Below are 27,720 nucleotides of genomic sequence, written 5' to 3'. Positions count from 1 at the left end.
AAATGGACATATCAATAATCTACTCACCAAAATTGATTGCATACATGCTGTGGAGAAAGCATACAAAATCCCCACTAGGGGAGTTAACACAAGTAGTACAGCAGCAGACAGCCCACAGATATGATGAAAGTCCAATGTCCTTGTGTAAATGGTTGTAACACCGAACCATCCTTGCGTGCCCATGCATAGGGGAAGCAGGAGTGGCATATGTGAGTCAGGACCCCAAGCTGCAAACACATACATGAGACAAGCTTGAAGGGCCCAGCTGGGACAGACAGTGGATGCTTTCAAAAGCCACAAAGCACCACGCCGTCACATAAATGCACAATAGACAAGCAATTTTAAACTATATTAACTAATTAAACTAACTATAAAAATCAAAAATGGCCACATACGGCCCGGGGGGGGCACCCAGAAGGGGGAGGTACAGGGTGCACCTCAACACCCACATGCAATGATGTTGAGATAAAAACAAACCTCCATGGGATCAACGCCTGCACGGCCCGACCTGTGTGGCAGATAAGTCGTCATCCTCCTAACCCTCTGACTCAAAAGGTGGACGTGACACAGTACCCTGATCACGCCTATGAGCAGTTTGCCCCTCGTCGGCAGCAAGTCTGCGGGACCGGTGAGCCTGGTTCTGTGCGGCGATGACACATAGGTCAGCATGCAGAAACTCGCGTGATACATGTGCTTCCTCTTGCAAGGTAGCACATGTAACACAGAGTTCTTCCTGCATGGCTTGGCATGACACCTGGAACACTTCCCAGCAAGCACGTAGCTCAGCCGAGATGGTATTCTCAAGCTGTTCCCACCTCTCCTCTGTCCGATGCCTCGGGGACATCAAGAACACAACCAGAGTAGATCGGAGGGATTTATGGTCATCCCTCAGGGCTTCCCTGTGTGCCTCTGCGTGAGCAGCAATTACTTGACGCAGAGACACCATTTCAGCCCGGCGTGCCCTGTCTGAGGCCACCATGCCCAGCCTAAGTGAGTGGGCCATGGACTGTGCCCCCCGCTGCTGGAGATCCATCTGCCTGGCAGGGGGAGCATGGATTGGGCCACACGTTCCATGCTCTGAGCGATGTTATCAATAGCTGCCCACTGGTGTTTGGAATTGGCAACCATGATTTGCTCCCACTTAGTATACCTCGGTGGCGCACGGCCACCATGTTGCTGGGCTTGACACCCACAGTGCCCAAGGAGCCGCGGTCCTTGTTGGGTTGGCACCGCCCGCAGCTGCAGGACTACATTCCTCCATTGACGTGATGCCCCAGGCACATCAGCAATTGGTGTGGAGTGTGACCATGCGTCCCGATCCAACACAGGTGGAGGTCCCACCACCATCTGGCCCCTCAGTGCAGGTGTCGCGGTCAGAGGTTTGTCCACATCAGAATCACTCACAGTTGACAAATGGACATGACGTGCATCCAACTCGACATTGTCGTCAGAGTGATCATCATGGCTAGACTCATTGCCAGCCCTAGACACGATGGTCTGGAGCACAAGTGGGTTCTCATGGCCTACCACCCCACCACCCCCACTTGTGCCGGGTTGCTGGTGTGATAGCAACCCTGTGTCTGGTATGCCATCACCATCCTCTGCCTCCATTGCATCATCATCTGACAAGTGGAAAAAACAAACATGAGTTTACATGTCAGAAGCACATAACCCACACACACATAGACATCACATCGACAGCCAACACATGAAGCAGACATGTCGCACACAAATGAGAACCTGGCATGCATCCAGTGGCATTGATATGCAAACACATCCCAAAAGCAGAAATGGATGTGTCTAAATAGCAAAGCCTTCACAAGTACAAAATGTAGTATATCACCTCCATCAGACACCACCTCGGTCAGGCACATGTCACAGGCAGAAAAGACAGATGGCAGCAAAGAGATGGCACATAACATAAGCATGTCTGAACTGCAAATTGACCACAACTGCAAGTAGATCCAAACACACAATGACACATGTAATATGCATGTACACATGCATCACTGAACCATCATCACCAATATACCTTCATCCATCTGCAGCTCGGCCCCTACCGGGTGTCATGGGCCATGTAGATATAGTGAATGTCCCGAGTAAAGCAAGGACCTGCAACCAGGCATGAGGGACCATAACGCCCAGTATGGTCCGAGCTGCAAGCCATGAAGCCTCCTGAACACCCCTCAGGGCCTGATTGGGCACATTGTGCTATGAATGTGCCCTATTCCATTATTCCGTGTGTAAATTCTGCACGGCCGGGCCCCACCATATCAGCTAAGTGGGCCTGGGCGTACACATACTGCACAACAGTGCACCTTAAGGATTATGCCAGTTTAACATAACATGCGCAATGATAAAATCTCACCAACATTAACGTCAATCAACTACAAATCAGTCAGTCAACAAAAAAGCTGCGGAAGACACATGTGTAAATGAACACTTTTACACACACATAAGTGGGTAGTCGCAATGTTGCACTACACAACATTGAAGCTGCTTGCATATGTACATGTGAAAGCGTTCCAAAACAGCCCTTTTCCTGTACACATGTATTGTGAACATGAACAGCATCCAATACAGCAAAGCAAACAGCTACAACGCTGCTTGCTTTGATGTATGTGAAAGTGTACACATACACAAGTGAAGGCAGCTCCACAGTCATTACAACCCAATTTGCAGGCTACATTAAATCTGCGTCTCATACCAGTTGGTATAGGCCGCACATTGATCTATCAACTTAGCTAAACACCCACTAGGGAGTTACAATACTGAGTATGTGTCACAGGAGGCACCTGTGCCCGTGGCATACATGACAGAGAAGTGATGAAAATCTGACCATACATGGCAGGTCACTTTGACATTGCAGCAGTGAGTAGGCATGTAGAACGGTGTAACACGGCTCAGAAGTGGCTTGATGCAGTGCAGAACCTGTGTACCTTACCCACTATCTACATAAGTACTTTATGATGTCAATAAATGAACATGAAGGCAGTGTAAGGGCAAGTGCAGGCATCATGTGCAAAGTGCATGCAATGGGTTGCATGCCTACAGGCAAACCCCGCCCTTCCCTAAGTGAAAATTCAGAGAGGCATTGCATGGCAGCAAAAGTGTGACCAGAGAACTGTGTATTGGCAGACAGTGATGACTAACATCAATTGCATCATCTGAGTCAACTGACAACACAGCAGATAAGAATGGGACACTAAGCAGGACACATGATGAACCCTCAGTAGTACACCCATGTATGCAGAAGCCACTACACCAGTTGAACAGAGTCAGGGGGCCGAAACACGGGCAGGCCTGTGTCCCACACAGACTGTGACACCCTAAACATGTGCGTGATGCAGGACTGAGCCAGTGTGGGCATGGAATGGATGATCAAATGCCATTAAATGTATGTCATCCTGGACACGTACTACAATGATCATCCGGGCAAGGACACATAGGGGCATGCATGGAATGCACATGGAGGATGAATGGGCACTCATGTCCCTGCGGAGCATCTGACATCTGCACAGTCCCAGTGAGAGACACTGCATCAAGGACAATGTATGCAGCCCACTGTATGCGTCTGGCAGGTTGGCAGGGAGAAGTGTGCATGTACACAGGAGCGTTGAACAGGCCATTGCAGTACTCCAACATGACACCCACCAGTGCCATGGTGAAATTGGGGTGCAGTGCGGTGGAGGGACAAAGGAGCATGCCTACATGGAGTACCCGCATGCAGGCAGAACACACATGCATGTCAGTCATGCGATGACAGAGTCCCAGTGCTGAGTGAGTGCAAAGACACCCCAGGCTACATACAGAAGGGCCAGTGAGCTGGAACATGGACCGGAGGGGCAGCCGGGTGACTAGCATGTGAGCATGGTGCAGTTGTGGTGATGAGGACAGTCCCCGTCTGCTCTACATGTCCAGCATCCTGCACAGCAGGCACGCATCAATGAAGCATTGCATGACTCGCACATGAGAACCATGTACACATAGCATGTAGTGGCAGTCAAGCACAACACATCACACAAGCAAACCACACATGGTCTGGCCAAACACACGACAGCACTCACTGGACGGGGCATCAAAGTCCAGCATCTCTCCCACTCCTTCGTACAATTCTGTCGGTATGAACTCTGCAGCGACTGACTCGCATGAAGTGAGCTCTTCCTCCTCAGGTGGTGGCCCACTGCCAGTCACCAGAGTCATGTTATAATTAAAGGCACGCTTTTGCTTAGCAGAGTGTCGGAGCCCATCTAACACTTTTTGCACTATTGAGCTATGCGCACCTCATGTCCGATTGCACTGACACCCTTTGCAACATGCTTCCAGTGGGTCAAACGCTGGGCAGCCGTAATGTGACAATTCGGGCCCACTAGCATATCATGGTCATGTCCCGACACGTAGTTCACAAGGAAGTCCAGTTCCTGCTTGCAGAAAGGCTTCTTCCTCGACATGCCGGAGGCCGGAGCCATGTCTGGGGTCCCAGCCTCTGCTGCAGATGCAACCTTCCTCCTTTTGAGCAGTGGTCCGACCCTGGCTGGCAAATGCCGCCCTGATCAGAGGGAGTGGCAGGTGGAACAAGGACAGAAGCCCTGACTTCCGTCTGTGGCTGCTGGGTGCCCTGGAATGGACCCTGCGCAGCAACATCCGCTGTGCCAGGGTCATTGACAGGGACAGTCCTGGATGGTAGACTCACAGCCGGGGTGGTGTCGGCTGCATCTGCCCACGCACTTGCCAACACCCGGCTGCTCAGGGCAGCAGATGACAATACTGCCCCAGGGACACGTGCCTCGGTTGGGGCAGCCCTGCGTGCACTTGTAGTGTGCTTCCTGACCTCCTGAAAATCATCCTGGGACTCTTCAGGTGCCAACGCAGCATGCGCTGGCCGACCCTGAGCCTGGGTGGTGGGGTCCACAGCTGCACTTGCAGCTACCACTACCCTTGGGCCCGTGGCAGTCGATGAAACAGACTGCCGGGTCACATGGGCACCAGCGCCAGATGCAAGAGCTGCATCTCCCGGCGCCACAGGGGGCTGTGGCATGATGCACTAACACGTGGCACAACATCGTGCCAAAGTGGCGCACCTCTGCCTCTTCCCCCTCTGCAGCCACCCTGGACAACCTGGAGTCCTCCTACTCCCTGGTCACCCCGGCCACGTCCCTGACCACGCCCGCCATGTGAAGTACGCCCAGCTGAGGCGCCCCTCACCTTTCGTGGCCTCCCAACCATGGCACAGATGTAGTAGTGCTGGCATAGATGTAGTATTGCCAATGGGAGGTGTACATGACAATTGTCCAGGGCAATTGGGGTGAAGGGGGTGGGGTACTAGATGTTAACAGCACCCCTGCACCTGCAAGGCTGTATGTGACCCTGGTGATAAAGTGATGGGTCACGCAACGCTCAGGCACCCCAAAACTGCAGTAAAACCATGCATGCATCCCCCGGTAGCCCACGTGTGTGGAATTAACCTCCCGCAGTATGCGGTGGCACCCAGGGACACAAGCAACATGTACGCGTGGGACACGCAGGCTACTATGTCCTCGAAAACGGGTACGCGATACACAGGGGCACCCGCAGTGGGAAAAATAGCGTACGTGACTCACCGTCTGACTAGAGTGATAATGAAACACACAATTAGCCAATAACACCGCCAAAAGAAGAGATACGTCCTTGGTCTGCTGTGAAGTTGTGATGGCGCACGAAACAACCAGAAGTAGCAACACACGTCAGTCTCCACGAAAGGCACGTACAGTGAACTGCTGGCCCAGCTCACCTTTAACCCGTGCTGAGGGAAACGCTTGCACGCGTCACGTCACTTAGGCGCTTTCCTCGATTTACATGCATTAACATGCGGACGTGCTGTTTTTTCATGTGCTGAATCACTATGCACCATGATCAGGGGAATGCCCGCGCCTGTTATGTCACAGATCGCTTACGTGCTAAGGGCCTTTTCCGCGAATTACACGCTGATGTGCAGTTTTTTAACATGCCAATTCACTCTGTATCAAGCTGGCCACGCGACAACACATGGAAGACCACGCTCCTGCCCAGAAGGCAGAATTACTGCCCCGCAGAGCCCCGAGCCGACTCCCACCAGCCGCCATCTGCTGCCTGCCTGCCTGCCTGCTGGCCACGTGCCCTGCTATTTGGTGCCTGCACGTCAGCCATCTGCAGGGGTCCAGTTCCTGTGACCACCCCTGTTGGAACAGAAGACTCCCGACTGAAATTCCATCACTCCACATCCCAGCACTAGGACCCAGTTGCCAACCCACACCTGCCTCAGGGGTTGCCTTGTCGGGGGAAACAACATCAGAGACCACTGGCAACCCCCAGCCAGAGAGGCAGAGGGCTACCAGCTTCAGTGCCGCAGAAGTTCTGGAAGACCACGTGCCTGACAATGATGGATGGAAGAGGATCTGGAAGGGCATCCTGGCTGCCATCAACGTGGAGGGGGTGGCAGCCCGTGACGTAGCACACCTCCGGAAGCACTGGGAGGACTTCAGGTCCAGGACCCTCAGCAAGGCGCCTCTTGGAGGCAGCGCATGCCGAGGGGTGCCGGGTCTGCCTTACCAACAACCAGATGAGGGTCCTGGAACATATACCCATCTGGAGTCGAGCGGTAAGTGTCCATGTGTACTGATTAGACGCAGTGCATGTTGAGGTGTGCCAGGAGTGTGCAGCTTGAACATATGTCTGGAAAGGCCCATGCATGGTTGTGTATGTGCAGGAACATGAGCCTGCCGCATGTGAGTCCAGTCAAGTGTGAGGCACTTCAATGGTGTATGTGTTCAAATGCATGATGCACAAATGCATGTGGGGATGCACACATGTTAGCCCATCTGTGTATGTACTGTGGCATGGTTTTGGTGTGACACATGGATGCCGCTTCCACCTTCAAGTACGTGCACGGCATACATGTGCATGGGTGTGTTTGACATGTGTACGAATGTGATACGCCATGGAAGCATGTGACACAGACATGTGGGAACCCGATTGGCAGATGTAACATCGTTGCCGATGATTACACTGTGACAGGTGGTGGAGATTTACAGATGCATGTATGTCTGGCGGCCTGTGTGCATGTGTTCGGCACTTCCTGTGTTGCATGTGACGTCAGGCTAACCTTCGGATGTTCATGATGTTGTATGTGTATGGATGCTCCTGCCTGCTGCAAAATTCCTGTTAATTTGCGCATGTGTGTGGGTTCAAATGATATGTGTGTTGGGGAGTGTAATGCCATCTGTGAAGTTTGACACTGCCACTCATGTGCAAATGTCATGTGTATATCAGACCATTCTACAGTGCCCTGATGCCTGTGTTCTGTCTCTCCCAGTCTGCAGCATCAACCGATGAAGAGGGCGGAGGCGGTGCTGTGGAGCACAGCGGCAGGGATCCCACCGCCAGCCAGAGACGCAAGGCCCACCTCCTCTCCCAGGTTGTCATCTCTTTGGGGAGTGAGGAATCTGGTGCCATGTCCCCGGCCACAGCTGCCGAGGGAAGGTCCAAGAGGGGGAGGTCGGAGTTGGACTCCTCGGCAGCAGAAGGGGCAGCTGAGCCCCCACAGGCATGGAGTCATCCAGGTTGGTGGGGGGTTTGGTTGAGGAGGAGACCGTGGAAGGCCCACGCACAGGGCCTGGAGGGGGATTCCACTGGTGCTAGTGATGCAGTCCAGGGGCAGGGACAGGAGGCAGCACAGGCTGCCGCGGAGATGCCTGTGTGTAATCCTGTCCCCGATCCTGTGACTACATCATCCCGCACCAGCAGGGATGCCTTTGTCCAGACCCGTTCTCAGGGAGGGGATGCGCGAACAACAACTGGCCTTCCTCTCCCTGCGGACGTGGCAATCCGGGACCGGGTTGAGCCTGTTTTAGCTGGGGTGGAGTTGCATCAACGTGGTATTCGGGATGACGTGCAGGGTTCTCGTGAGGACAATGCACGTCATTTCGAATACCTCATTGACCACGTCGGCCTACTAGGACAGGTCACCCAGGCTGGGTTCCTCTGTGTGCTGGATCTTCTAGCGACCCCCTCCTCAACTGAACCCTCTATGCGCCAGTAGTCCTCCGTGCCATCTTCCTGCCCAAGTATCACCTGGGCACCCTGTGGAGCTGCCACTGAACCAGCGGCCAGGCCGGTGGAGGACACATCCCTGCCAATGTCGGAGGTCCAGCAGGGGTGGCCACCCCAACAACTGGACCCCAGCAAGAGGAGGACGTGCAGGCATTGACCAGCAGGGCACATGCAAAGCAGCAGCAGGCTCAGGGTGGGAGCCATGATGGCTCGGGGCCTATAACATCACAGGGGCAGGCATCGGCCGGAGGGCAGGAAGTTGCTGGAATGGGAGTGTCTTCCGTGTGGCAGCAGTTGAGCCAGCAGATAGATGCGGAGCGGCGGCGGGCGGAGGAAGCACGGCTCACTATGGCCAGGGCGGAGAACTCCATGCGCAGGGCATTGAGGCGGGCTGAGTGCCTCGAGGCAACTCACAGGGAGTTGGAACAGGCCATGACTGCATCTCTGAGAGACCTTGAGGTAAGGGAAGAGGCCGGCCTCTGGGACGTTGAAAAGGAGTTCGATGATGCCCTGGCCCGGAACATCAACAAATGAGCCATTGGACTTGGCCGCCGCCATTGTAAACAGTTCATCAGTGTTAGGTTTCCTTTGTTTTTTCTTTTATTTTGGAGTTCATGGACATTGCTCCACTTCATGTATATAGTTTTTTATTCAGAGGACTTTTTTGTCGGTTTACTTTTTTTGTGGATCATGGACCATTTGGACTTCCATTGTTTATAGTTTCAGACTTTTACATACTTTCTTTTTCAATTTTCCCATGGATCAATGGTTTTCTTTTATTTGGATTATTTTTTTCTTATTGATATTGGCAATAGACCACTTTTTATTCAACATGACATTCATTTTTGTTTCATTGGATTACCATTTTATTTTATATCTGTCATTGTATATTGATTTTCAAGTTTGATTTCCTCTATGTTACTTCATTATGTTTTTAATACATTTTTCTAACTTCGTGATTGGTGTTGTGTTCTATCATTGGTTTTGTGTATGTCTCAATGAACATTGCTTCAGTCATGTGTTGCCACTATGTGGCTCTGATGTTCATTCATGCATGGGCATGGTGGTTCTTTTAAGACTGTCATGGCATGGGTAAATTGGGAGTGGGTGCTGTGGATGGTTTCATGCTTGTACTGGGGGAAAGGGGGATTTGGGTTGGCATTAGGGACATGGGTCTTTTTTGTTAGGAAATGTTGTTTGTGTTGGGGCCTGCTGGCAGGTTCCCATCACTACTGGGTGGGGGTGCAGGGGGACATGAGTCGGGGCCTGCTGTAAGGTGCCCGTCACTGCTGGGTCGGTGGGGGTGCAGGGGGACATGAGTCGGGACCTGCTGGCAGGTGCCCGTCACTGCTGGGTGGGTGGGGGTGCAGGCGGACATGAGTCGGGGTCTGCTGGCAGGTGCCCGCAATAGGGGTGGGTGGGGACATGTGTCGGTGCTCCCGACACCCCTGGGCATGCCCCGCGGATAGCCCACATGGCACCATGCACAGAGTTCCTGTGGCTGGCTGGCACTTCTGTCAGCTTGCCTGACATTAAAATGGCACGCAATCTCCCGTTGCCGCTACGGCCATGATGGGATAATGTGTCCTGCCATGGCTAGGTGGCACCGAGGTGCCCCGGCAGGACCCTGGCTCAGCCCCACTTTTTAGAGACTGCAGGCGCCCAGCCCCAGCTGGCCCCGGCCTACTTAAAGTACTGCTGCTGACTCCCCGCCGTCCCTGCAACGTCAGTTCCCACCCACGTGTGTGGGTCGGAGCTGGCGCGAAGGTTCGTTCTTTCTTTCTATTTTCCTTTTTTTGGTTGTAACTTTCTTGTCCCCCGCCACCCTTCTTATGGAAAAAGGGGGCACCCCCACAACCCCCAACTCCCGTTACACTGAACAAGAGTAGCGGGGGACACCTCTGCAACCCCATCTCCCGTTAACCGGTGTAATGGGAGGTGGAATTTGTGTACGGTGTAAAGGCGCAGTAATGTTGAAGTCAGCATTAAATAGTCAACATTTTAGTTTGATACCGCCTTGAATAAAGTGTCTTATTTACAGAAAGAAGTAACCTCGAGGAATGGGAATCTATCTTTGACCATCCCTGCGGCTGTGAGCACAAGGGACCGTCAGAAGCCCCGCTCCAATGTCATGGACTGCCCCCTCTCTGTGGTTCTTGCAGAAAAGGCCACCGGTGAATACCAATAGGCCAGATTCTGACTCTATGCAATGCAAATGCTTTCAGCGTAGAGCTTAGTAATTGCCTAGGGGTACGTGAAACCCATTTTTAGTAACATTAATGATCAGCACTGCCAGGTCATTATTCGCTGCACAGCGCAGGAGTTTGCAAGGATTACAAATTTGATTTTCCACATTACTGTAGGTCATCTTGCTCTAAACCAAAGCCATTTAGAAAGATATATCTCTTGTATCACTTTTGCGTAATGACTCCATGCCTGACATTTTTATAATATTCATAATCATGCAGAATCATTTTAATGGCCCTTTTTCCAAGTAAGTACCAGTGATAAATCATTGACTGTAAAATACTGTTATTAAATATTTAACAGGTATTATCGAAAGCACATTTGTCTTCTTTTGTATTTTGTTTGGTTTGCTTAATTTGGAAATAAATTGCTTTCTGTGCCATTATCCACTGACTCTGACTAAGAGGCCTCTGGCGATGGCATGCACACTGCAATGAAGCAAAGGGTTGCATTGCATCTTCTAGGGGTGCAATCATTCATTTTAACTCAGGAAAGGGGGTGTAGACAGTAACCAAAGGGCAGGATCTCCAATCACTCCTTCCCTTCTTGAAGGTTGCATGATTCTCAGCCAATCACATCACATTAACTGTTTCTCAGGTATTTTATTGGTCAAGATTTGGAGCAAATAAAACATACTCCGCACCAGTATTAAGCCCTAAAGGTACTTAACATATAATTCACAAAGATTCGGACTGGAGCATGTGCAGGGATGCTAGATTCTCAAGGTACCTCCCAGCGGTGACTCCCTAGAGGGGGAGATTTGGCACTTCTGCACCATTTTTCAGGACCCTATAGTCGCCAAAAAGTGACTTTAAAAAAATAGTGCGTTATTAATGAAGCAATAGAACCCGAGGAGGGGGGCATTACTGGTCTGGTAATGCCCTCGGAAGGTAGTTAGAAGCCCAAGCGAGGGTTCTATTGCTATTAGTACCCTGGCATTTAGTACCGGGGTACATAAAGATTTTTTTTCTCAAGCTGAGAAACGACGTTGAAACCCTTTCTCAACTCGAGATAAAACAAAATTGGCCTCCACGGATCGGGGAGAAGGGACTACATGTAGTCCCTTCTCCCTTTCAATGGCTGCCGGGGAGAAATGAACAGAACTCTGGGACTCGGCACTCTAAAGGAAGTGCTTCAGGTAAGTCTTACCCGGCCAGAAAACGACCCGATCTCAAAGTCACCTGGCCTGTTAAGATCGTGGTCTTTGTCTTCCCTCTATTCCCCCTCCCTTGCCTCGTCGCAGCTTGGGCACGTTATAAATGCCATATCATATCATCATAAATGCTGGCTTCTCTGCACACTGCCTACAAAGTGTTCTTGCACTGGCAAATACTGGACTCACCAGAGGCAGCCAGCATGAGTACTTATAGTGGCAAAGACTGGCTCTACTGGGCACAGCCAGGGTGAGTGTTCTGACAGTGGCAAACGTTTATTTGGCTCTCCCTTAATGTTACCCAAATGAGTGCCCTGCTTTATGTGGACAATATGGTTCTAATGGGCGTGACACCAGGTGGACGGCAAAAAAGCGTAGAGTTCGCCGATCAATTTTGACAAATCACAATCTGCAACTAAACCTAAATAAGACCAATACAATTGAATATAAATGATTGACAACAATAAACCGGAAGTGGTTAGCTAATTCAACTATCTAGGGCTAGGTTTTCTTAAGTAATGGTGGTGGGCACCCGCATATAAATAACGTGGTAAAACAGGTGATACAAGGATTGGGGGGGTCGCTGTTTTTACTGGCTATATGGGGGCTCGAGGTTAGATAAGTGCTGTAAAGTTTTGGAGCGTGCATCTCAGGCCGCAGTGCTACACGTCAGCAAGATTTCCCAGCATCAGCTTCCTGGAGCTTACCGGGAACATTCTTATATTGAAGGTGACCGGCCTTCCACCGCGCACCCCTGGCGATGCCTTGAGGTTCTCTATGGGGAGTTTCGGCATTGAGATTCGGGCTCAGACTATGTTCTTGGACGTTCTTTTCGAAGCTTCATCTGGAAACTAGCGCGAACAGCAATTTGGTTGATGCTCTTAAGATGATAGATTCTCTGGTTTCAAATAGGTATGTCTGTTATCTGAGGGGTTAACTCTATTAAACGGGTTGGGGTTTGAGAATTTGGCTATGCTATCCAGTGTGTCCAAGGGAGTGAGAGAAATCGAGTCTAATGAGATGTGTGTGGTGTGTCACCCCTCCTGGGAGAATTGTCCCTCTCAGGGTTTGTGCCAAAGTCACATGTTATGACCATGTGACGAGAAGACAATGAAAGAGACGGGCTGTTCCGGCTTGTCAGTCAATGCAACCTGACTCCTGCCTGAAGTGTGTCCTTGGCTGCATCGCCATGCTGGTGCTGTGTAGGAGACAGTAGGACTACTGCTGCAGGGCCCTCAACCCTGACAATGCCCTGCCGGGCAATGCTGCCTCTGATGCCCCCCCATGTAAGCACTTTCCGTTCTGGGCAACTCTGCACCCCTTTGTTCACAGAAGCCCTGCCGGGCAACTCTGCATAAAGGAGCCGGTGCCCCTGCTGGGCAACTCCATTGCCGTGTGTGGTGTTAGCCTGGGTGTCCCTGGCCATGGAAGGACCCGTGCGCTCACGGGTTGACAGGGAGCCCCCTGTCCACGGATATCTGCTGGTCGGCTGGGTGCCCCCAGCCTTGGTCTGTGCAGGCCGGTACCTAACAATGTGGAATCGAATCGAATCTGCATGTACAATTTCAGAAGAAAGGTTCTGAAATTGTATATGCAGAGAGCAGAGCAATACAATAATTGGGTCTCATAACAAGTATGGCGGTGATGGAATTACTGCCACTTTTCCTGCATCACCATGCTACGAGTATGGCTCTGGAGTGGGGGATTTGCCTCCAGCATCATGCTGGTGGTAAACCCTCCCACCATCTGCCGAAAGATCGGAAAAACTACCCTGCATGACTTGGTTAATCACTAATAAAAAATGTGGCTGTGGTGTGGGGCACAACCAAGATATTATGCACATTTTATTGAGCGGTAAAAACCTGCAGGACTTGAGATGGAAATGAATACGACCACACTTTATTATAACTAAAATAAGAAGCTGAGCAGATGCAATGTCAGTGGTTTTAAATTGTAATAACCCGCTTCATCTATGTGATGTGGTAGAGTTTCTCAAAGCAGCAGTAGATGACAAAGAACATTATGACGTATTTTATGATGGTTTTATGTCATGGTTTTAATAGTTTGCATTAATGCAATTCTTTTTAGAATAAAATCTTTAACTGACTGGCATTATTTGCCATAAACCAACACACATTTTCTTGCGGTGGCAAATAATGGCATTACTAGGCTTAGTCCACCTAAGTGTTCTTTCAGTGACAAATTGCTATCATTATTAGTCAGTACCAAGAGTGTCACATAATAGCCTTGCTGGGCAGAATCGGCATGAGAGTGCTTACAGTGGCAAATGAGAGCATTACTGGGCACAGCCAGTAAAATTGCTCAACCAGTGGCACATACTGGAACTTCTTAGCACCGCTAAAAAGGAGCTTTCTCAATAACAACTATTGGCAATACTAGTCAGAGCCAGTATAAGTGTTTTTACAGTTGCAAACAATGGCATTAATCGGCACAGCCAACAAGATTCTTCTTAAATGCAAAATAACATTGCCTGCAACATCCAACATGAGTGTTCTTAGAGTGGTGAATGTTGGCATTAGTGGGCACAGCTAACACAAGTGTTTACAGGGGCTAATGCTGGCATTATTAGGAACAGCCTGTGAAGAGGTGAAGCCACAGCACATGCTTAGATCTTTTAAGGCCAGTTGGTTTATGATTTGAACTGGGGTCATTCACTATCATAGAATGTAGGGGTGTGAGGATCGGGACGGTGGTGTGGGCCATGGCTCTGGTTATGTTAGGTGGGGGTTAGAGGTCTGCTGGCAGTTCGGCTGTGATGAATGGGTACTGCGAGGAGCCTGGTGTTGTCTTGCAGCCTTGCAGGGCGCATTACTCCCAGCGATATTGAGTAATTCCAACAATGGAGGGACAAGGGGGAAGCTTCTGTGAGAACTGGCTGTGTGTGCTCCTCTCATCAGAATAATCTGTGCCTAGTTGGGTACTTTCATGGAGCTAAAGTTATGCCGCACAGGCATGCAAGACTGTGCATCTACCATAACTACAAAATGGCGTTTGCGCACCCTGGGTTTATGTATCCATCTTTCACGCTATATCATATCCATGCCGAGTTTCATAGTATGGTCCTCTCTCCCTTGTACACTACACGACTTCAAACGGGATTCGCCTCATCTTAAAGCACCTAGGGGCATGGGATAGACTCCTTTCCAACCCAAACGTCAATGCAAATGTCCTGAAAGTGGCAATAGTGGCATAGATTGGCACATATAGAATAAAAACTTGACTTCACAGTGATGAAATGCTGGCATATATTGTAGGAACATGCATGGTAGAGTGTGCTTTAAAATGACTGTGAACAACGGCATCATGAAAATGTGTTGGAAAATTATCCTGTGTACCATTGGTGACATCGCGTCTATCTGATTTTTACACAACAGACCTGATTTTAAAATGTATATTTTTACCCAGTTTTACGATAAAAGCGTAATACAAAATGCACAATTATACTCACTAGCCCATCCACAGAAGACACTGGATTGGTTCCACCTCCCTAGCTATGTCTGGTCACTCACGGTGTTTGGTTGGGTATATTTACAGGCCCTCCAGTGAAAGAATTCACCTGCTACCACTGGCATCTCCGGGTTTGCTTCAGGTTTAGAGTTTATAACGTATAAGGTAGCAGGTGCACATCTAAGTTGTTCGTGTGCATCTCCAGAGTAGTGCCAGTACACAGCTGTGTGCATCAGGCCCACAATTGCACAATTCTAATAAGCCTATAGGGATTCCGTTTTCTGTAGATGCAATGTTCACGTCTCCCCATTAAGGATCAACCATCCTGAAGCAACTGCACCTGGTTCATGTTAAAGCCATTCCAATTCTATGGTTCACATTAATGCATTTTTGAGTATTGTGTTCACAGGTCTGCTGGACTCATGGCCACAAATTATGCTGTGTATCCCTAATAAAAACACAATATGTGATTTAGAGAAATAATTTGGGAAGTACTGCTATATTGTGTCTTGTACAAAACACCAAGCGACAGACTTTGTATAGGCACTACAAGCTCCTCTTTAATTAAGCAATTAAGCCAACATTGCCGGAGTTGGTGCATTATTGGATGACGTAATGCTTCATGACCTAAGCAACATGTCCGAGTGAAGCAAGTGCCTTACCGTGAGTCCCGGGGCATTTTTATTCTTAAGTTTAGAATGGGCATGGTTGCAATTTCTCCATCTAATAAAAACTAAAAAACAAGATGGCTGCCATGCTCAAGGGAGAAGAGAACTGAACATATTCCCTTCTCCCTTTCCATGGTGGCCATTGCCACAGTGGGGAAGTGCCGGAACACCAAGTGTTCCATGTTTTGACGAGGGTCGAAGCAGCTGCCGGTAAGTGGGGCACAGGTTGTGGGGATTGGGCAGGGGAGGTGACATTTCGTGAAGTACAGAGGATAGAGGGCAAACACTGACTCACCTGTTACCTGGCAGGGAAGATTGCAGCCTGCTCATGGGGCTCGGCACTTGGGCAATTCCAAGAGGTAAAGCCTGCATTCCAAGCTCCGTGATTGGCTGGGAGGACATATGACCCTCCACGGTACTAATATAGTTTAATTGTGCACAGGGATTTTAAATATATACTATCCATATTGTAAATTGTGAAATGGGTTTTGGGGAATCTTAGCATTTTATTCACAAATGATGGTCTGGCTGCCATTCTAATAGCCCTGGACAAATAAATCGGTCCAAACACCATGCCAACTGACGTTTTAGGGTGGCAAATGTTCCCCAATTATCTTGAACTTTTAAAATGTACCGAGGTAGGATTTTCATTAAGTCATCGTCTGGATAATAAAGGTTTCTGTAAACGCAGAGTTGAAAAAGACATATTCAAAATCTTTTTTCAATTACATGGAATAATGAGCATGATGGACCAAGAGGCCCAAAAACAAGCATTAGGGGTTCAGGGGTTTTTCCACCGTTGATATTTGTTTCATTGAATGGGTTAAAATGTTGCATTTTACAGCACCTCTTTTGGGAAAAATTGGGGAAAAGGCAGTTTAAAATTGTTTTTGAAGGATAACACATGAACACATGTCATAGATTGCAGGTGAGCAAAACTATGCAGGAGATTTTCCAACACATTTTTATGATGCATGTGTCCACAATATATGACAGCATTGCCATTCTAAAACACACCGAATGATGTCTGTCCCTAATTTATATATGCCTGCATTGCTACAGTACCATGATCATGATGCATGTGCCCAAAATATGTGCCAACATTGTACCACTGTAGGAACACATTTAAGGCTGTCTGTTCCAACACACTACAGAATACCAATTATAAGAAGACAGTTTCTACCTGGTATGTGCTTGTATATGCCAGCCTTGTCAAGGTAATAAGGGACATGTTTTCTGCTCTGCCACATTATGGTAACATTGCCACTGTAAGAACATTCTCATAAATGCCTGTCACAAAGCTGAATGGGATAAACCTGAGGCAGACTCAGAGTGTGTGGTTTTTGAAGAATCTGGTGATCTGCTTCATTCCCAGAATTAAGAAGCCTTTCCCAGGGTCCCATGTGCACCTGCATGCTAGGTGCATCCAACGGTAGAGACTTGGGCTGAGGGATAGGTTGACCCAGACATTCCACCAGGCAATTGGAGGCTACCACATACTTACTTTCTCTTTTTGAACTGTCTTTGCAACTCATGTCTCTGGGACCTGGTTCTGCTTCCCAAGTACACATTCTGACCTACTTCCATCAAGAGTCTGCAATGGTTTCATTGCCAGGGGTACCTCCGGTCTATATCATTTATTTTCTCAAAATACCTCTCTTTGTCATTCTTCACCTTCTCAAAGATTTGCTACATTCTCCTACCTCCACTCTCCCATCTAATCCGTGTAAGCCTACAGGCTTTCTGTCTCTGATTCCCCTTAACATTTTTCTGTGTGTTTTCTCCCTCCCACTCATTGCTTCTACCCCCAACCTTCTCCCTTATGCTCTTTCCATCCTCCTCCTCTATGTTTGCTCTGCCTTCTGCCTTAACCAATTCTCCATCCTCCTTTGTTGTTTTTGCCATCCTCCTCCTTAATGCACCCTCCCCCTTCCTGCTTGATATGTGCTTGCCATTCTATCTCAATAATTCCTCCAACCTCCTCACTGATGTTTTTGCCAACTCCATTCCTTAGAACTTACTCCCACCTCCTCCCTAATGCTTTCCTGAGAATTCTCTCCAATCTCCCCACCTGATTCTTCTCCCACCTCCTCCGGAACACTTTCTTTACCCCCTCACCCCCCACCGATATTCCTCTTTTTCCTCTCCTGCTTCTGTCTTCAATCTCTGCCTAAATATTCAGGTGTACTATCACTTTAGGTCCCTCTTTATCCTGATCCTTGATATCCTTTCCACCCTGTTCCTTAGCTCTTTCACCAACCTCCACCTGGATATTCTCTCCAATATCCTTCCAGGTGATCTCTCCATTTCCCTCTTTAATGTCCTAACCACCTTCTTTGCTTCCTCTTCCTCCAACCTCCTCTCTCCACTTTGCTTCCACTGCCTCTCTCCACTTTGCTTCCACTTCCTTTCTCCACCTTGCTTTCACCTCCTCGCTCTGCCTTTCACAATCTACGTCTTTTGATTGCCAACTCTTTTCACTCACACGTCTCTCATACTTCCCATGGGTTTTAGCGGGCTACTTACTCCTCCAGGTCATTCTATGTTAGAGTCTCTGCACATAGGTCTGACTATTGGTGTTGCTTAGGGGTTGTTGTTAGGCTCGCCATCATCCTGGTTTAAAGAACTAGGCTTTGGATGCTGCCATGTACACTTCCCTCACAAAGTGACTCACTGCTAACTGATACAGCAGTATTCATTATTCCACTATGCCACTAACATTAAGATGTGGATTAGGGCCCTCCCCTCTTATCACTGAGCTGGGCTTCTTCTGTTCGGGTGCTTAAAATAACGAATAGTGGGGATTTGTTTTTCCTGACACACATAGGTATTACATTAAAGGGCAAGCATTATGGAAGCCTGAGTTAAGTGACTGTCACCTGCCACAATCCTGGATGAGGTGGGGTGGTCAAGTGATCCCCCATTTACGTCCTCCTGTCCCAATATCACGCTGAGGGCCATAACACCCAACCCTTGTGGTCACCTTATGTATTTCCCTTAGGCATTGGCAGGGTGCATCATGAGAACCAATGTAAGAACAATGTCAGGCCTTGCAAAGGGATACACATAAAACCCAGGCAACTAGGAATCCTGGGTTTGCACTTAGAAACTGGTCCCCGGCATTAAGCGTGTTATAAAAGAACGATGATAACAATTATTATTATTATAGCAGGAGATGGGACAAGCATGGCACCAGTAAGATCCTGTGAGTAGGCCACCTCGAGGGGGTCCCCAGAGGAGGACACGTATGGCCCATGGGGAGAACCACAACACCCAGCAACCTTTGGGGCCACCTTACAGAATGGAGCCTTGTGGACTACACCTACCACCCTCTGTGTAGCTCCACAAATATATTGTGTGATCATGCCAGTCTCGGTAGCCATCTTGGTTGTGGCTCTATTTAAGTCACTGCCCATGGCTCGCCCGTGCTTGGCTTTAAAGATCCCTATCACTTACCTGCTTTTACTGGAGCTGCCGGATCTTTATCATTCAGATCCCATTCTCTCTGCCGCCAGCTGGAATCTCCCTTGCGGCTCCTGTCATCGGAAAAAACATTGTGCTCCATTTACTCGTGCCCCTCAGTAACCTCTCTAACCCGTCACTGCTGCGGTGAGGGTCTGCATTTCTGGTCTTTAATGAGTGCGGAGAACAAAAAGAAGAATTACTGATACAATTCTACTAACTGCTGAATGCACGCGCCGCAATATCAAGGAGACATTGGGCCTCATTATGAGTGTTGTGGTAAGGCAGCAACGGCGCCGGTAGTGCTACCAGCGCCTTTGTTACCTCGCCGCAACATTCTGAGATCTGTTCGCGGGGCCACTCTGTACGCCTGGCCAGACCAGACGTGCAGAGCGGCACGCGCTAGCAGAACAGGATGGTAGCAATGGTCCCGTTATTAACGGGCCCGTTGTTACCATCGTCCCCATTCCCATTGAGCCCTATAGGGGCCGTATAGGGGCTCAATGGGAATGGGGACGTACCGGCTCCGGGTCCCACGAATGGGAATTTCCAGGCCCGCAAAGGTCGGAATGGCCCTGTAATTCCCATTTTTCAGGACCCGGACCCGTGTTTGGGGGTAGCCATGCCGGTAAAAACGGCATGGCTACCTCCAAACTCGTAATGAGGCCCATTGCCTTCAAACTCATGTCGCCTTAAGACATTTTCTGTAACTGCTCCTGGAAAACAACATGGATGACTGCTACTGCATTTGCCTGGATTACATGATTTCCCCACAGATCTGGGAGTGCTGTGAACTTCTGGGTCCCATCCGTGTGCTAACTGCCGTCCCACAAAGGATAGAGTGGTTGAGTGCAGGTAAATAGGGGAGGCACAAGGAGAGGTTTTGGCGAAACATACAGGGATAGCAAGTTGCTGGTGTTTGCTGTGTTCTAGGAATGAACCAGCCTGCCGTGGGGTATCAGATCCTGGGAAAAGGAGGAGACATTCCTCACCCCACTCTTTCTGGGAGCAGCACAGGGATGCTGGTATCCTCCTTTCCCATCCACATACACCTACTGACTCGCTCCATGCACACCTACAAATGCACATTTTATGATGAAATGACGACTGCCACTCAGAAGTACCAGCATGAATAGTGGTTAAACTGCCTACTCAGCCTTCACACATCTAGAAAAAACACTAATCCAATCATAAAGGTGAAACAGTCACAGTGTTTTCTGGTATCATGGGCCACGAGCAGGCTATACACATCGGATGGGTGTGAATGTGAGACAGGAGCAACCCACGCAGCATTAGTACAACAGTCCAAAATAAAGGAATGTCCAATAAAACTTCCATAACATCATATATAGTTTAATTATACACATCAGTACACGATAATAACACACACAACAACTCACTCCTGTAAAGGAATCCCAGAGAAATGCAAAATGTAACTCTGCATACTTAGCATGGAGGAAAATGCAGTAAATCACTTCAATAATGATCTTTGGAAAAGAAAAATGAAAAAAGGGGCATAGCCAGTCTCCAGGATCCTAACAAAAGGAGCAGGGGGGTTGGAGCCTTCCAACAGTACCCAAATAAGTACCTGGTTGTCTGACGGCTTTAAAATAGGATTCTTATTGTAACGTGTTAGCGGGTTGATCCAGGTTCGGATGCAGCAGGTCATGGTCATCCAGACAGGGAGCAGGCATCGAGTCAGGGTCTAGATGCAGCTTGCAGTAGTTTGATGCTGTGCTCAATGTATGTGGATCGATGAAGCCACCAGTCAGTTCAGTGAACGAGTTTCAGGTCAATGGCAAAAATGCTGGTGGTTCAAGGCACTATTCAAGATGTGGAGGTTGAAAGATTTTCGCAGAGGCAAGCTTCTTGTTCAAGCAGGGGCAATCGACCACTCCTCTGGTATGGTGCAGCAGTGAACTCGCTCAAGGCACATGCAACAGCAGTTCAAAATGGTTTGAAGAATTGCCAAAGGCAGCAACGCAGGTTCCATTTGTTTAAATACATTTGAAAGTGGACGACAATGGTTTATTGTGGTCTGATGCAGTAGAATGCAAGGAACAATCTGATTCTTCACCTCCAAAGTCCTAGGCACCACTGTAGCTGGCAGAGAGGCATGTCTTTCTCCAACAGCAGTTCAACCCCAATGTACCACAGGGATGGGCAGGGATCAGAACTTACCTCTGCATTCAATTACTCCTTCTTCAGCTAACTGCTGGAGGGTTTTTGAAAGGTCTGCTCTGCCATAAAATGTCCAAATTAATTATTCTCTAAATCTAGAATTCTAAAGTGTATCAAAGAAAGAGGGGAAACCCCTTCCTTACAAAGGCAAAAGCCAACTGGAATTGGTTAATGGTAGGCCTGTTTAAGGGGCTCAATCCCTGTTAATTGTATCAAGTGGTCTTTGCGTTATTGCATTATACACAAAGTGCTTTGCTGTGCTGTAAGTGTGGGCGACAGAAAGGGAAGAAATGTCAATGGAGGAATCCTTTCTCCCACATGCTCTGCTCTGCCTGGCCTCTTCCTCTAGCCTTGTTCTTCAAATGCCCTTTGGTCTGTAATCCCTATTGTGAGGCAGGCCTTTGTTATGGAATTGTCTCTTTGAAACCCAGTTCTTAGTGCATCTTCATACTGGTGTGGCGCAATTCAGATTTGGATTCAGATGTGGCTTTTAATAATTATGTGGAACATCAGCCACCAAACCACAGTCTAGGTCTGTCTTATATTTCCAGATTTTCCTGCCATGAGGTTGATAGTTTAGCATAATCATCTGGCTTTGGAACAGAGGTGCAGGTTTAAATAACTTTGATAGACTTTGCTGTCATATCAGCTGCCAAACTGAGGACCTGTGACCTCTGAACCTGCTCTATGCCACTGGAGAGCAGTCACTGCATCCTGCATCCTCCTGAGGCAGCAGCGCAGTGGTGCTCACTATGCTTTTGGCATGGAGTTTAATTAAATGGGAGAAGGGTCTGATTAGCAGACCACACTCTCTGAGATTGATTACTCAGATCATGTCATTATTTAATAAAAATCAGAAATGCTTGGGTGTTGCAGTCTGTCAAATGTGTAAACACAAACAATGCATACACATGCACGCACATACCCCCACATGCACCCACATGAACACATACATGCACACACACAGAAAACCCACCTTTGCAGTCAAGTAGGCACAGCACCTATGTACACTTCTTCAGGTCCTTATGCTTTTTTAAAAACACATATTCTCTTGACTAATTGTTCCCTGTCTTGCTCCTCAGCTCTGATCACCTTCTCTCCATGGCTCAATCAGCAACAGGAAGCAGAGCAAGTAGAAACAAACTGGTATAAAGCTGAGTTAGAATAATCATAGAGAAGACACAAATTATTTGTCTTGACACTTCTTCATTTGGGTTATCTTTCAGGAGAAAAGTAAATCAACTCCCTCAGAGCCAAGAATGTTTACAAAACCATCAGTCTGTACCAGGATAGCTGTTCACCAAGATGTGGTCAGATTTCAGGGTCAATTCAAAGGTCGGTGTTCCTCAGTGTGAGTTTGGCAGTAATTTTGCAGTATTAACATGGAATTACTGCATGACTCAATTATAGTTACCACCACTTTGTCCTGAGAATTTACCACAGGATTACAAGTGGGCTAACCGTGGTGTAATTCCCCATCTTTGGAGTCCATAGGACATGATGGGGAATTTTTCAGGTTAGGCTGGGAGGATAGATCAAAAGCAATGCGGTTGTCTTGAAAGCAAGGCAACGCACTGCAACACAGGTTCCAATCTCTGGATTCCGTTTAGAAACTGGTCCCTGGTATTATTAATTATAATCTTGCTGTTTGTAGATCCACCACTTCAATGCAAAATTTAGAATTTCTGCAGTATAATTGGCAGTAATAGAATTACTGTCATAGAAGTGGTGGTTATTTAATTACCACCACTTCTTTACCACACTGACAAACTTTTGATAGACTCATTGGGCCTCATAGTTAGTTTGGTGATATCTCTGCCAGTGGACTCCATGGGGATTTCTGGCAGAATTACCACAGGCAGTAATTCCAACGGCAGTAATTCCACCGATGCTTCCGGGTGTTTTGGGCAGAAAGGTGGCAGATTCATCAACAGTTCTTAGCTGGAGGTAAATCCGCCAACTCTCAACCAAATATGTAGTGTGGTGGTGCAGTAATGGGGAGATAAGAGAGGAGTAATTCTGAAACTGAAGATGTTAACTCCACCACCATACTCGTAATAAGTCTCATTGGGCCTCATTACAACTCCGGCGGTAGGCGTGCCGGCAATACCGGCACGGCTGCTGCCGGAGTTGCATTTTTACTGACACCCACGAATTGGCAAGAACCGGGTCATGCCGAGTTTGGCGGTACTGGTAATTGCCCATTTGTGGGTGCCGGCAATAAGGGACTCACCATCCCCATTCGGCCCCATAGGGCTGAATGTGAATGGGACGTCGGACGCACTGGCACCATTCAGAATGGTGCCTGTACATCCGACGTGCTGTGCTCCTGGGTGCTGCTCTGCCCGCCTGGTCAGACCTGGCGGGCTGACAGGCGCCCACGAGCACAGCTTGTAGTATGGTGGTCCGGGCACTACGGTACCGCATCCTTACCGGTACCGTAGTTCCCAAACCGCCATGCTTATAATGAGGCCCATTGTCTCTCAAGAAGGTTCAAAAGTGTTCAAAGTTAAAGTTCTCCAGTCCTGGATAAGTGTAGGGCCTCATCTCTCCCAGTGGCTTAATGCAATAAAATAGATGTGCTAAATAGGTGCAGGAGGATACAAACAAGACATGAAGAACGCCACACAAAATGTCTTCCACGATTTCTTTTGTTACTTCTCGGTGTCCCTCCTCCTTGGTCTGTCATTTGCAAAGTTCCAGTATATAAAATTCATAGCTTCCTTAGCAATTTACTTGTGCACTAGGAAATAGTGGGGAAGCTTCCTCCTCCCTCGTCTCAAATCTGCACTGGAGCCTGATGGTTGTTCTGTCGTTTGGGTCTTTCTAAATGTGACCTTAAACTCAGAACTGGAACCTTATGAAGCCTATGATATCTGTGGGGTTCTTATTGGTCCTCTCCCTGCCGTCATCTTTCTAGGACCTAAGGGGTGATTTGGCCTATTCTGCAAGTGTACAACATATATTTGTCACAGTTGAAATACCAGGTCGAACTCAGGGACTCATGGAACATTTCAGCATCTCTCATATTGATGTGTGCTCCAATCTGGAGGCTTTGTTCTAAAGTCCTTTATTGGCTAGTTCGCCATGCTCATTCAGCCAATCAAGGCTCCCTTATGAATTATTTGTTGAGTTATTCAGCCAATCGGAGCTAACAAATATCATAAAGGAAGTTCAACACTCATTACAAGGCCCAGATCCAAGTTATGAGCTTGTTTTGTGTAGGTCGGTTTTCTTAGGTGTGTTATTGATGTCACTCTTTGTACCCATTTGTCTGCTTAGTGCTTGTAAAGTGTTAGCTAACTTTCCTATTTTAAAAACAGAAAAGCAAATGTGTCCTGTACTCTTGCCCCTTTTCTCTTTTGTTTCCTCCAATAACACTTAATAAATCATGAAACCTTTCCTGTCTCTGATCATGTCCTGGAAAAACATTTAAAAAAAAACAAATACGTTTATCCTTTCCCAGTTTCCCACTGCATGTTGTTGTCATCATTTCTCCCCACTTGCTGTTGCGTTGGTTTGTCCTTACCAGTATAGTGTTGAATCTTGACACTTGGCTTTTTCGTGGGTGTGATTCTAGTTTCTCAGGGTGTTTTAGGTCCTACCAATTTCTGGCTCTATTTCTTGCGAAAATGATGAAGAGGTGGAGTTGCATATACCCTCACAGGAGGAAGAGGGTTCCACTGGCACTAGTGGCATTTTGTGCTGTTTGTTAGCACTACTTCACTGGTCTCATGAGTCAGCAGAGAAGGATTGACAGGGGAGACAGTCCAATTGAGGCCTGAGCACAGAGGGAAGAACAGCCGGGCATCTAGTCGAAGATGCAATGGAAGCAGTGGAGGCAGGGACTCTTTTGAAGGCCACTGCAGTGGCAAGACCTGTGGAATAGAAGGATAGCATGTGCTCTGGACCACAGTGTATGGTTTATGTCTGAGTGGGGGCTATTGCTGAGAGGAAAGTGATCTCGACTAAGAAGATCGAGGGTGCCGAGGAGGGGGAAGTCCTTCAGGAAGGGTTTCATTGGAACAAATCAAATTCCAGGGGAGCAGTGGTTCATGGGTATAAATCGGTTTCTAATCCATCAATCAGTCCCACACCTCTAATACACCAGAAGGGATCTGGACAGATTGGAATAACAGGCAAATTATAAACCTCCTTGTCCAATTTGGGTAACACAGACGGAATGGCAGGCTTATCTCTGAAAGGTCCTGGATCACTGATTAGTAAATCTCTAGAGGCCTTCCGGGAAGCACCTGGGGGACAGAACCATAATTTACCTTGTTCTGTAGGTGTTCTTGGTGCGTGACAGGGTCGAGCCAGCTTTAAAAAGCTTTTCAGGATTCTTTGACAGAGTTCAAGACGGGAGTCAGCTACCTGTATCATGCAGCAAGACTGTATAGCGAGCAAAGCTGGATGGACAGCTGCAAGCTGGCCTGCACAGTGACTCTGGGTCAGGAATCGTTGTCTCAGTGCTGATCAATGGTTCTGAAGCACTGGGTGAGATGTCTCAGTTCTCTTTAAGTGACTTCGTCTTGACAACAGTCAGCGTTGCAGTTGGTTGCAGCTCAAGGAACTCAACTGACTCGAACAAATGTTCTTTAAGGCAGACGTTTGTAGATGCTCATCGAGGCACTTCTGCCAACTTCTTCAATGGGCTTGTGTAGTCCTTTAAGACGGACGGCCCACAGCTGAGGCGTGTGTTGCAGCCAGCTAGCTTGTCCTTGGTTTTAGTGTCAGAGACCTACTGGCACTCCCTGTCGAGGGAGCTGGCTGAAGAGTGCTGTGTGCTGGCTGGGTACTGGCTCTGGAAGTGGCTGGAGGGTCCTCTGGGCTCTGTATCTCACTCTGTTCCCTGCAAGATGTTTAGGGGAGGGATGTTGCTTCCCTCCTTGGATATCCTGACCTTTCTTCACTTGCAGAAGATGTAAGGTAGATTGTACCTTCAGCTAGGGTCCAAGGATGAGTTGTTCTTTCTGCTTCTAGTGAAGCCTTCAGATGATCTGCCAAAAGAGAGGCTCCAGCCCTCTTTTAAACTTGAGTGGGCCACAGTGATTGGTGTAGGCTATGCCTAGCTTAGTTAAGCAATCCTGGGGTCCCTACCAACACGTTTTTATATGCGTGAGGACATAGCCAGAGTGCTTTGTGACAGGAAACGTAAAGGGGTGGAACAGGAACCAAGGGTGTCCCAGAAACAAGATGGCGTAAACCTCCTCTAAACAAAAAGATCTCTGGCCACACTTGTGATACTAAGTCCCACCCATCTTCCTGTCCGTTGTTGTTCAAAGAGTCTCTCTGGTTAATGGTCCTCTCTATGTAGTCCCTGTTAAAGCAGCAGGTCTCCCTTGAACCTGCAGTGAGACCAGACACTCTGGCTCCTGCAAAACCCATACTTGCACATTGTGAATGGGGTCCCCACTAGCGGGGTGGCTTACTTTACACAGCAATCCCAAACATGACAGCTTACTGTCATTGATACAGAGGGCGGGAGCTGGGGCTACAGCTTGACATAGTTACATATGAAAGGTTGTTGGGTTTCCTATCTCCTTTGTTAACCTCTCCAGCCAGGCCCTATGTGTGTCTGTTTGAAGTACCCTCCGATCGGTATGTTAACCGCTGCCACCAGCTGCATGGCCTAACAAAAGAGCACTGCAGATGCATGCTCCTTTGTTATTTACTCAGGATGGCCATGGCAGGGGGAAGCTTGATCCTCCCCCTTCCTGGAGATGACATAGTGTACTCCTGGCTGTCACATTCCAACTAAATATGACGGGATGGATTGTGCCTGTAGGCTTTGTCCACCCAGAGTACACAGGTTTATGCATGTGTTGGGGTGTGAGCATAGGAAAATGTGTGTGGATTATCCCTCCACATTTTCCTGAGGTTGGTCTACCATCATCCCATTTAATTAGAAATTTCAAACAGCGCAGGGAAGCGCACGTACACCATGCAGATGATCGAATTTCCCACAGTCATATTGGAGAGGAGCCTCAGGGAAGGGTCTGAATGTGGTGGTGCTGCAGTAGGTGGTTGCCTTACCTGAGGGAGAAGAGACAGAGGATGTGGCTAGGAGATGGTTGAGAAAGAACCTCTGCCTGTGCCTTCTATTGCTGAGGGAGATAGACAGGCTCTGGTTTCCCACTCCCAAGGAGCAAACCCCCCTGTTCCATTCAGCCCTCTTGGTCTTGGGTGTGGCAGTAATTTGACTTGCTTGTGGGCAAGACTGTGACGGGTAAGGAAGTAGAGGTCTTCTGAAGGTTGTAGGCCTCTGGGAAGAAGGTGAGGTGCAGCAGAACAGCCATGGCAAGGCACACACCTTGGGGTTGATGGCCCTGCACAACCACATTCACTGGTGGCATGATGATATTTTCCAGGCAATGACTCTCACATCTGCACTGAGCACACTAGTGCCCCAGTTTCCACCACCAATTCTTAATCATTGGTGAGGACGCAGGTGCTGGCAACTCTCAAGGCAGA

This window comes from Ambystoma mexicanum, chromosome 12 (assembly GCF_040938575.1).
Source record: "Ambystoma mexicanum isolate Mex_15411 chromosome 12, UKY_AmexF1_1, whole genome shotgun sequence".
NCBI classification, from domain to species: domain Eukaryota; kingdom Metazoa; phylum Chordata; class Amphibia; order Caudata; family Ambystomatidae; genus Ambystoma; species Ambystoma mexicanum.
This window is presented reverse-complemented; position numbering follows the sequence as displayed.